Source organism: Trachurus trachurus (genome assembly GCF_905171665.1).
Source record: "Trachurus trachurus genome assembly, chromosome: 6".
In the NCBI taxonomy this organism is placed as follows: domain Eukaryota; kingdom Metazoa; phylum Chordata; class Actinopteri; order Carangiformes; family Carangidae; genus Trachurus; species Trachurus trachurus.
This window is the reverse complement of record NC_139897.1, coordinates 22,162,563-22,175,411: the sequence shown is the minus strand read 5'-3', so window position 1 is coordinate 22,175,411 and position 12,849 is coordinate 22,162,563.

The following is a 12,849-nucleotide window of genomic DNA, read 5'->3' as shown; positions in this document are numbered from 1 at the left end:
AGATTCCTCTAAAAAGTTGTTGTTTCTTCTCTCTCTCTCTCTCTCTCTCTCTCTCTCTCTCTCTCTCTCTCTCTTTGACATTTCATGACTCCAGATTAAAGCTTCACTGAGCAACTCAGCATGTTTTGCAGCTCCAAATGGCCACAAGAGATAAGTGTTTGAATGTTTTGAACTTCAATGCCCAGAAATCCTTTAAGGTGACATCAGTGAGCAGCACGGCATTCTCATCAGTGGTGCTTTTATACTGAAGGAGAGCAAAGTAATGAAGGCAGAGAAGGTCTTACACTGCTGAGTGCAACTTTTTCTGGACAAAGAGACACTTTCTCCCATGTGTGCATGTGAGAGAGAGACTGGACTTCACTCTTGAATCTTGATTCTTCATTTCCCGTGACCATGCAGTCAAATTTAACACTCAAAAGTTTGGTCCGGTCCGGCTTCACACAGGTTATTTGGAGTTGAATTCTGAGGATTTCTTTTTTTCCTGCAGCAGACAGACAGTATATCAAGGCGATTCAGAATAAAGTGAATGAAGTGAGCTGACATCATGTGTGTGCTTCACAGTAACTGGGAAAATGTTCTGCTGCTTTCTGTAGAACAGCAGCTGAATGCAAGCGCCAAAGCTGAACACATGGCGTGAGTCTGATTGAATCTTCTCTCGGGCGTCTTGGCCTTGGTGTGTTTTCTCTGACCACTCAAAGATGTGACACACACACGCATACACACACAAACACACACACACACAGAGCATGTTGTGCCTTTTTCTTGAAAAACAACCCGTAGGTTCATTGTTTTTTTCCCGTGGGTTAGTCATTCAGTGCCGGATTCCAGGAACACTATTTTTGCTCGTTACGGCCATTATGTGAAATATGATTCAGGATACTTACACACTGCCTCGACTCCTCATGTTCATGCAAAACCACCACACGGATGGTTTTACCCTCTGGGCCTCCTTAAATATCTCCTGTGTGAATGTGGTGAGAGATGTTGACCTACAGTGGGCACACTGCCTCCTGACCTTCTGCTGCTGCTGTTTGCACACAATACACCAGAGAAATGGGTTATAACATGTGATACACTTCAAAGATCTAATGTATGGAGATTACACTGACAGTTTACGTATATGCAAATGTTTGTTACTGTACATGTATGTCTCTCACCAGTTTCAAGTCACATTTATGAAAATATAGCAGAAACTTTTTCACATATGGTTCAAATTGTAATACATTTTTACAACCACACAGTACATGCATATACATACTGATGAGGTTAGGATATAATATGTTTTGTAACCATATTTGTATGTGTTTTTTAAACTACATTGCATCATTACAGCTTCCCAAAAATGTTCCAATATGAAAATAATAATTTGGATCTATGTTTTCTAATTTATTTTTTTCCCCTTTGACGTTAACCAGCTCATTTCAGCAACTAGATTGTGTGACTTGATGTTAATTTTCTCATCTGAGAGACTTGACTAGAATTGTAGTTAATCAAGTATATTTGTGAATTATGAGAAAAAGCACTAAAAATGCATTTTTTTTTAAAGCTGCAACAAGTGAGGAATTAAAGTCAAAGCTGAGATTTATTTCTGGTCATTTAGAGGAGGGGTGCAACCCTGAGAAAGTGTGTGTGTGTGCATGTGTGTGTCTCGCCCTCATTTGTCCCTGCACTGTAGTTCATCATCACAGTGCAGTGTGAGGGAGCGTGAGAGTCTCAGGTGAAAGCATGTACTGTATGCTACGCAGAAGTTGCTCCCAGTTATTTGGATGGTTTTTTGGAGATGAATATTTTATTACTGCCGGATGCCTCAGTAAACAGAGAAGCGGCAGCAGTTTATAGAGTGAAGATGAAGTCCCAGAGCTCCTCGGGTTTACACAGTAAGTGCATAAGCACGTGTAAACACACACTCCGATGGACACTGACACACAAATACTTGCAGACTCGCAAAACTACATCTGCACTTCCAGGCGGTGTAAAGGTGCTTGGTCTCAGCGTTCCTCTCTTTCCTTGAGTTTCCTGTGTTTCAAAGAGCAGTGAACCTCCAGCCCTGGTGGCTTCGGTTTCTGCTCTGAAAACTGTTTATAGTAGTTTGTGTCAAAGTTCGTTATTTATTCATTTTGACCTTGAGGTGCAAAATGCTTCCAACACAGCGGCAGCTCTCCTGTGTATATACCAGACAGCTGTGAAACAAGTGATTATTCCACATAATGAAAGCCAACACTAAGCTACGGCAAGTCATATTGTAATAGGAATTAATTGTGTGGGTTTAAGGGGAAGTTAAAAGCATTTTCAAGCACACTCACACTCAAACTGCTGTAAATGACGAACTGGAGCTCATCTTTGTTCTGTTTGGTCTTTTGTCGCTGCATTAATTACGTGTGCAGTTTGAGTTTAGAAAGGACGTCTCCAATCGCAGCACTGATTTACTATGAAATTCACTGGTCTGATGAAACTTTCTGTGTTATTCTGATACTCTTGGTTTGTTATCAAGCTTGGAACTTGGAATATATTTAAACCACTTCAACCTTAAATATCCATCTATAGTTCACAGTGTCTGTTTAAATAAGAGTTTGTTACAGTTACAGAAAAATATTCACATTATGTGTCACCGATTCGTTTCTCACTATGAACTTCTAAAATAAGAAGCTAAATAGGTAATTAATTTTGGGATATTTATATCATATATAAATGTCTGTATCAGTTTTGCAGTGTTGCTGTAGTGTTGTATTTATAGATTTGATGAATATCTCAGAGTGAAATTAAACTGTCTAATTACACAAAGGCTTGTAAGGAACACAACAAATCTAATAATTACCCTGAAATTGGCTGAATGTCTTAATGACCGAGTGTCCAGGACAAACCTCTCTGTAACCTGCTCTGCTCGTATGGTTTAGTCTCATGTACAGTATGTAGTGAGAGATTTTTTAAAAAGAGGAACTATGCAAGATTAAACAGCTTTGGAGTAATTGTGATGGTTAATTGACTTGTTAAGGGGAGGATGGAGGCTCTCTGCCTTCCACCTAGCGTCTCTTGGCCAAAAACCAAGATCAGCACCTCCAACCCGGTGTCCACGATCTTGTCTTGCAAGAAACATGGACTGCTTTACGGCACTGCGACACAAAACAGTCCGGTATGTAATCTCTTGTTACGTAACGTCACCCACCTCAGAAGACATCGCTCAGTGCATATGCACAAACTGTAGGGGGAGCTCCGTAGAGTTTTTTTTTTTAACGTAAAAGCGCCCAAGACAGCAAAAAAGCAACTAGACTTGCATAGTTATATTTGACATTGCGACTATGAGTGTGTGACTTCACTTCCTTTGTATTACCGTAAAATTAGAAACAGACCAAATTAGACTAAGGCTGCAAAACATGTACGTGTATTACAGTAATCTGATATTTTGTGTGTTTTATTGCTTGGAAAATTCAGATTTAAACTTCTAAAAGAGAGATTGTATTATTTATTTAAAGTTACAGAGCCTCACTTAAAAGGAGCTATTTGTACAATTTGCTATTCCCACAAACAGCTGTTGACGCTCCACTCTGAAGCAAACATTGTGACTTTGTTCTTTTTACCCACAAAGAGCTGTTTCCAGAGGTGGAAAGCAACATCAACTCTACCCCTTGTCTCCATTATGTCTTTTCTTCTGCTGAGGCTCTGGCCCATCTCGTCTCTCTTTACTGTAACTGTGACTCACTGTGACCTCTATTCTGCCCTGAAGACCTCTTGCAGTATAAAGTAGACAATGAACGACAACAGAGAAAACTAACAAACAGGAGCTGTGGCTGCTCTCAGTTTAGCACATCAATAACTTAAAGGGACCACTCTGCAGAAATAGTCCCTTTTCCTCCTTTCCAGCATCAACATTCAGTGCAAGTAAAACAGAGAGAACAAAGAATAGAAATCTGTGCAGAGGAAATAATCAAAATGTAATACATGTTCAGATGCCAGAAAGAGAGAAGCTTCCCCTATTCCTCTCTCCGTTTGTTTGCTGTTAAAGCATTATTGTTTGAATGCTCATTGAGACCGAGAGACTGCAGGAAGAACGGATGAGAGAAGGGAGGAGGGGTTACAGAGGAGATATGAGGAATTGAAGGACAGATTATGAAGATATATGCAAGGGAGATGTGAACACGGGGGAAAGCAAGAGAAAGAAAGAAAGCAAGAAAGAAAGAAAGAACAGAAAGTGAGTGAAGGTTATACTAATGAATGGTTAGAGTAGGAAGGGTGGAGAGAGGAGGAGGGTAAAAAGCAAAGAAGAGAGGAAAGGGAGGTTAGGAAGGGAATGTGCGGGTGTCAAGGGATGTTTAAAGAAAGATGGTTTGTGTGTTTGTGTGTGTGTGTGTGAGAGAGAGAGAGAGAGAGAGAGAGAGAGAGAGAGAGAGAGAGAGAGAGAGAGAGTTTCTGTTTCTGTTCATGCCAATAAAGCTACTTGAATTGAGAGACCTTGTGAGGCCAAATCAGCGGCTTCATATAATTCAATGCAGAAGTACAGAAGTTTACAGGAGAGCAGACACACACACACACACACACACACACACACACACACGCACACACACATTCACTGTCAATGAAGATAGGCTAAATGCAGCTAGTGGAGGATCTGATGGTCGACACGGCTCATTACACATGAGCGGGATTGATCCAATGTTCAGAACAGCAATCAGATAAGCAGCAGGAAACGTGTGTGTGTGTGTGTGTGTGTGTGTGTGTGTGTGTGTGTGTGTGTGTGTGTGTGTGTGTGTGTGTGTGTGTGTGTGTGTGTTGCTTGAAAAAACACATCATAATCGAAAATTCTGTTGATTTGTCTCCATTAGATGTCGTCTCCATTAGAGGTTCGTGCTCATGTGTTATTCGACATGAGACATTGTCGCACATGTGATAGGTTCAAGTGTGTTGCATACCGGTATGTGTGTGTGTGTTTCCGTAGCGTTCTTGCTGCTCTAATCCCAGTGACAGTCTGGCCTCACTGCCCCAGCTGTGGCCTGACCTTTTCTCTAATTGACTCCAATCAATTGACTTCTGTCGTTTCCTGCTCTGTGTAATTCTTCTAAATTTCGTCCCTGCAAAAAAGCAGCCAACAGAATTGAGTCAGCTGACAAAGTAAAGACTTTGTCACAAGGTTTTTTATAATGTTCAACCTTTTAACTGGCATTAATGAGAGCTCCTAAAAATATACATGATACTTTAAAGATATTAGCAGCCAAGGTATAAGCCATTAGCTCTTTTAGTCCTTCAATACAACTTTTATTAATAAAGTGATGACAAGTGTTTCTCTGAGGAAGCAAAGAGCACAGTGCAGAAATTAACTAGCTTTTGTGACCAAATTGTGCTACATGTTCCAGGCTGTTTTGCGAACTTGTGGTTAGCGCTCCACTAGTCTGATTCATAGAGGATGTGTGCTGCAGCTAGGTGCTGTCAAGGACACGGCCCATGTGCAGAAAATGAAAACCTGACCAACCAATCTTACTAACCTATGCAAGGCACCAGATAGGCTACATATGCATTTCTGCAATTTGATGCATTGTTTACACACCGTGAAGGTATGTTAGTTCACTTCATGTACCTACGCAATTTAAGTTAATGGCACATTCATTAACGTACCTCGCCTTCTTTCTGAAAGACAGATGGTCCATACAGTCCTCTTCACCAAATACAGGAACGGGTCAACAATCATTTTTTCTTTTCTTTTTTGGGTCTGAGCTAAAGACTGCTAGCATCACACAGCGCTATGGTAGCCATGATTGACAGTTTGTTGTTACACCTCCCCGATGACCTATGAACCTGCGCACTATCATGGACAACGACTTGTAGTGTTGCCACAGTCTCCTGACCAAGACACGGCAAAAATGTATGCCACTGTGAGTGTTTAATCTGACATGGTGACCATCGTGAAAGACAAACAAATCGAGTTACTGATCCCGGCCTAAGACAACAAGAACTACCCAGTCAGGTTTAGTGGTAGTAGCAGTAGCTGTAGTAATAGTAGGTCGGGTCAGATCTTCAGCACTTGATATAAAATGGCTTGCTGTGCACAACTGAGTGATGCACATCAGAGGGGATTTTGACGTGGGTATCCCCAATGCTGACTGAAGTGAGTCTGCACTGTGTAGCTCTGTATCTTGTACCGTAGCACTGTATGTCATGTTTTATTTGCTAAGTGACTCACAACGTAGTTATAACTAAGTTATCATTGATACACAAACTTTACTTTTTTCCACTTAAGTATAAGATTTTGGCTCATATTTTTTTCAATGGTTGACCATTGACACCATTGGGTGTTTTTGCAACATGTTACACCAGAAAAGGTGCAGTTTCAATTTTCAAGCCAAGTCTGAGGAGCCCACCCCCCAACACACTCAATGTCTCTCTTTCTCTCTCTCTCTCTCTCTCTCTCTCTCTCTCTCTCTCTCTCTCTCTCTCTCTCTCTCTCTCTCTCTCTCTTACATGCGCTTAAGTGCATGTGGTGACATTCACTGTGCTCCCACTCCCCCCTCTGGTGCTCTCACCAGGAGCAACTCGATCCCTGATCAATGCACTGCTCCTCCCCATTCAAGCACATACACACAGAGACAGACACACACACACACACACACACAAGATCAATAGCAAACAGATTGCCAAAACATCTCCTACACTTCTTCTGGTCATACATCATGTACATCTTTCTCTCATGTTTTGGATGGAAACACGTGTGTTTCTTCATTTGTGGTGAAAATCTGTAGAGCAGAGCATTCAACTTTTATCTATTAGATATAAAATAGTTATTACGATCACTGCTACAGTCCAGGTATAGTGTGCACAGCTCTGGGACATACAGCTGATCAAAGGAAGGCTGCTGCTGAGTGCGCGCGCATGTGTGTGTATTGGAGATCGAGTGTGAGAGTTGCTTTTTTTTATATGTGTGCACTTAAAGTGAAAGTGAGTGGAAACAAAAAGCAGGGAAGTATAACAAAAAAAAAAAAACAAGCAAAGTTAAGCATGAAATTCTCCAGTGTGCCACAGTTTGTGCGTGTGTTAGTGGTGTGTGTGTGTGTGTGTGTGTATGTGTTTGTGTATAGTAAAGGTGGCTGTGATTAATTTCCCTCTGTAGCCATGGCTCTAATTCCCGGCTGAGGTGGGAATGGTCCCTGAAAGAGTCCCAGTGGAAATCACAGTAGGCAGGCAGGCAGACAGCAGCTCTGAGAAACACTGATGAATTATCCATGGAGAGAGAGAGAGTAAGAGGGGGAGGAGGGAGGTGGGGCAACTGAAGGCAGGAAGGAGGTTATAGGAGGTTATAGAAAGATGGAGATGAGAAAAAGAGTGAGGGAATTAAGCAAAAAATAAAGACGTGAGGAGTGTGCGAAGCCCAAGAGTGACTGTGAGAAATTTGAGAGATAGAACAGGCGCCAGATCGTGTGTTTGCTGATGGATGGAGACACAAAGTGAAAGCCATGTTTTCCCTCTTGGAAAATTCACACTCGCTGCCAATCCACCCCCAGTGTGTGATTCCCCCCACTGCTGGATCAGCGTGACGGTCTGGCTCTATCTGTTTGGATACATAAATCTTCAGGTTACATCTCAATACCAGCAGCCCTCTCACTGAACTGAGAAAGAAAAAAAAAAGTCCAACCAGGGATGAAGTCACCACTACAAAGGGCAAAGGTTAAACAAAGATTGACAGTAAGTATTCGAGCCATTCAGGAGAAAATCTGCATCTAAATCTGACCTGTATTAGTAAAGGGCAGGAGCTGGTTTCCAAAGGTTGGTGATGATATGCAAACTCAAGATGCTTCTTTCTAGAAAGCCAAATATCTCATCTGTTTTTTGGAGCTGACATGGAATTTAGAAATAAATCAAAGAGCCAAGTCTGTCAGTACAAGTTAATTAAAGACTTAAAGCAGATATCAGCTTCACGGCCGTTTCGGCTAATGCTGCGTTCAAGGCAGGCTTTTGAAACCGTAAGTTACAGCTTCAAGTCACAACTACGACTTGGTAGCGTTCCAGGTAACCCGTAGCTCGTGTTTTTACCATCCTGTTGTCTGTGAAAGTTCCCTATAACGGCCACTCGTAACTTCCGACCCGTGAACTCGTACCAGATCGAACTGGTATGACTTCACAGGAAGGAAAAACACAAAGTACGAGTTTCTTTGAACGCACCATGAGTTAGCAGCCCCCGCCCTTGTCAGGCATCAATTGGTCCTCGTGCTACGTCACCACATTCACGCGCATCCCTTGGCTGCACACACAGCCCTTCATGCCGTTCTCTCTCCTCATTGGATAACACTTGTATCCCACAAGGAAAATTTTCTCCTCGGGTTACAGCAGAGCAGAGTGACGGAGAGACTCGTGTTTAGGCTGAAATACTTCATGTAAGTGATTGCTGACGGAAAATAGGACTATTTAGGACTTATATTAACAAAAACATTCCACTGATATCTGCTTTAACACTACTAAAGCGATAACTGGCCTGCAGGAAGGTTGTTTTAATTTTAATGAACAAATCATCAAAAGCTTGCTGCATTTGTTGCACAACAGAAAGTAGACATAGTCATGAACTGTTGAGCTCATGACTACATCTTCTCCATCGTGTTTCAAATATTCTTCTTTCAGCTATAGGTTTCAGCTATAGGTTCTACATGTTTTGCAAATAAACGAGGGATTGTAAAATTACAAAAAACAAAACAAAAAACAGTTAAGTCAATTAGTTTCGCCTTCAACCAAGACTAAATGTTGTGTACAGCTTAAATGCATCACCATTAAAGCTGCCCATATGAATATTTCTATGCATCTGCACAGGCGGATGAAAAACAACATGCCTCCAGCTCCGGCTGTCGCCTGTGTGGAGGCAAATATATATATATATATAGTACTGTATATATTGATGTGGGCAGCTTTGTACATGCATATGTACAGACATATGATATCTCTGCAATGCCTTAAGGAACTTTCTTCAAATCTGGACTGAAGGACAAACTAATAAGATTTTTGGGCCCAGTCTGCAAGTCTATGCTCAATTCAGAACTGAGCCCCATGTGCAAAAGAACAATAACAATGGTGTCAGGCACAGCACGCTGTTGTGCTGGAAACATGGATGGAATTAGCATTCTTCGCTTTTATTTTAAAGTGTCTGTGCAGTGGAAGAAGGGAAATGTGTGAGCAGGTGCTGAGGAGGAAACAAATGAAGTAAAGAAGAACCAAACTTTTTATTTTAGCGTTTTGCAGTGCTTTGGCGGCAAATACGGCACAGAGGTCTGTGTGGAAGTGGAGACGAAGCCAGGAGTGGTGGCACAGTGATGTGAACAGCAAAACCGTGAGAAATGTCAATATAAAGTGACGTAAAAGTCGCATCAAATCCGCCTTAGTGGTTCAAACTGGGGCCGCATTGAAAAAAAATCTGATCTGGGCAAGATCTGAGTGTTCTCATTACTGATTTGGGCCACTTTGGCCTGCAGTCTGAACGTAGTTGATTAAAAGATAAGCTAAGACCTTGGTGGTCATATGTCAAAGGTGATGATGATCAGATGATCAGAAAACACTTCTTTGCAATTACTCAAGACATCACACAGCAACTATGACAATTATGACAATTGTTATCTTTTTTAATGACTCTGGATAAACGGGGATGTGACATTTATTTGGACTCACAGACAAACTGATTAGACTTTGCTGGTCAGAGGTCAAAGGTCAAGGACATGTTTAAAAGGTTAAGGAGTTCTTGAGACACAACTCTGAACAAGTGCAAATATTCCTCGTATCTTTTACAGTGAAACAGATGACAGATGATGCAAACCTGTTAGCCACAATAAGTGTATAATGTAATAATAATATATACAACTGTTTACAACTTGTACTGCTGCTCTCAAGAAGAAAAAAACAAACTCCTCAAACTATAATATTACAATATGACTATAAATTACTGTGGATGACTAAAAATGTCATAATTCATCAAGTTCATAATTAATTAATCTGTTTGTAAGAATAGAAATTATCATCTTAAGAAAAGTGAAAGTAATTACACTAAACATATCACGGGCTTTTCCTTTTTTTTTTAAATGTATTTTTATTTTACAATGAATATACCAGAAACATCCACCCTAAAACAATATCAGTTACAGTAAATTGTACATCTTCTTGTGCCAGTAGTATCCATACCATCCACATAGTTCCCATAAAAAATAAAATAAAAAACCAAAAAGAGTACAAAAGCAAACAAACACACTGTGAGAGATCGTAGGGATTTTTAAATTAACATGCATCAGTCACAAAAACCTGTGTGTGTGTTTTCATTTCTACAACTCATTTTCTGATATTGTGGACACACACACACACGCACACGCACACACACACACACACACACACACACACACACACACACACACACACACACACACACACACACACACACACACACACACACACACACACACACACACACACACACACAGGCATATACATATTTCATTCTTGCACAAGGTCTAATTCATGTATTTTTCATATCTTTTCAAATACGGGCTGCCTTGATACACATTAAGTTATTCTGTATGAAATATGTACATCTGGACTTGTTATGTTGTGTAAGTGAGCGTGCAGCATGTTTGTGCACCTGATGGTGTTTCCTGTCTATTCACAGACATAAATTAATTAGTGGTGATATGATGCATCATCGACCTGCTGTGTCAATCATTGACAGTGGAGTGTGTTTGACCAAACTGAGCTTGTTTATGCCTCTCTGGGTATTTCTCTGTGACCCAGAGACCTTGGTTTACTTGAAGTGCGCTGTTGTCCTTCATTATTATTACATTTGAGAGTAACATACAATCTGTCATCATGGATCTGTAATGTAATGTTACCCACACAGTTCCTTCTGATGGTGCTCATTGCCTCGAGGTTGTGCAAATTGCACAGAAGATTATTATATTATGATCATTACGCCTGTAATGAACTCATAAGAAGCTTTTAATGTCTAATGACCAGTGCTTAGAAATGAAGGGCAAATGCATTTACTTAAATACAGGACAAGATGTATTGAGCTCTTACGTTAGAGTTCTGCAGATATGACAGGAAGAAACTTTACTGTTCGCCGTTGGGAAATTAGGTGTATTTTTAAAATTAACCTAGATGTTGAAGGAAGTTGAGTACAGGTATGTCGTTGTGTTTTATTCTCTGACATCTGTGACAAATGCTTCACCAGACCATGCCCCTGATTCCTCCTTATTCTGGATATTGCTTTCCACAGAAGATGCCTTTGTGGCCTGCTCGAATCTTCGGCTTCCATGGGGATGTGGACACAAAGCTACACAACCCTCTCTTGTTTTGCAGTCGGACCCACACAGTAAACAGTCCTATGAGTAATGTTCCAGGATATTATGGCAAGTATTAATATAGTGGTGTTTCCCAACCCAATGGTTTATCACGACCTTCTTAATGTGTGCCTGAACAACAATACACTGCATTCACCATTCAGAGACCATGCCTCACATTTGCACTTTTAAAAGCAGAATAATGCACCTTTGTTTATGTATGGTCGCGTGTTGCTGTCAGAGGCTCCACAGCTCTATCAGCAAAGATTAACTTTGCATCCTCACACAGATATGTTTATTGCCTTTGCTGAGCGTGGAAAATCTGGGAATTCGACTGCAGCTGAGCTGCTCCTCTGAGAGACTGTCCACATCAGACAAATCACTCTGTCTTCGTTTGTTAAACCTTAAAACGTAAAGAAGTTGTTAGACGTTTGGGGAAATACGCTTGTTCACTGTCTTGCCAAGTGTTGGATCCAAAGATCGATACCTCTCCATCAAATTTGAAGCTGTTAGCTTCTCTTAGCACAAAGACAGGAAACAGGGGAGCACAGTGGGGCCTTACAAATAAACACACACACATCCTGTTTCTTCTGTAGAAAAAAGTCTAAATAAAAAACTTGCTTGGGTGGGCATAACTTTTTTACTTACAATTCTTGAATGTTTCTCCTTAATATGCAAACTGCAACCGCAAATACATTTTGTAAGAAACAGCACTGCATCTGTATTAGATTTTACATAAATGCAATGAGGATATGTTTTCAATTTACATACTGCATTTAGGAAATCATGTTGCCTCTCAACATAATTCACCCAGCGATTATGTATTGCTACAAAACCTCTTTGCTGTTGCAGTTTAGTTGTTCAGGAACATAATTTTTTAGGAGACGGAGTTGTAAGATGTGTTAATATTTAATATGCATGAAATGTTGTGCATCTCAGGCTCTTCCAGGAGGGGACAATCTCCACTGTCACGTCTGCTCAGTGAAACGTCACATGAACCGAGCCACACCATTAAAGCACTTAAACAAACATGTATTCACTAAAACCTTGGTGCGAGTGGCGTGACTGAACTACCTTTTATTGTTGAGCTACGGGGACTTGTATGAACACTGCTTTTATTTGAATCGGGCTGCATTAAGCATCTCAAACCCACTTGAATCATCTCTGCACAGTCGTCCAACTTCCTCCTTGAGAAACTTCACTCTTTCAGTGTTGATGTTTCTGTATACCAGCCAGCTTCCTGTCTTCTCATTTTATTTTTTACAAAGATAGGTGCAACTCTCCATCACACATATCTCAAGTTCATCCCTGCATCGATACATCTTACCAGCCCAGTGGATCAACCATCAGATTCAAATATTGCTGTATTGCTTTTCCTTTACATTGTGTTGACTTTGCAATCTCTGGCTAGATCATTGATTGGATATTGAACTTGTTACATGAGCACATCACCTCTCTGTCTGTCATATAAATTTGATCAAACAGGTTTTTATATTAGGTACAATATTAATGTTTTAACCCTTTATAGGCACTAGTTGGGATGATTTATTTGAATCTGGGCTGT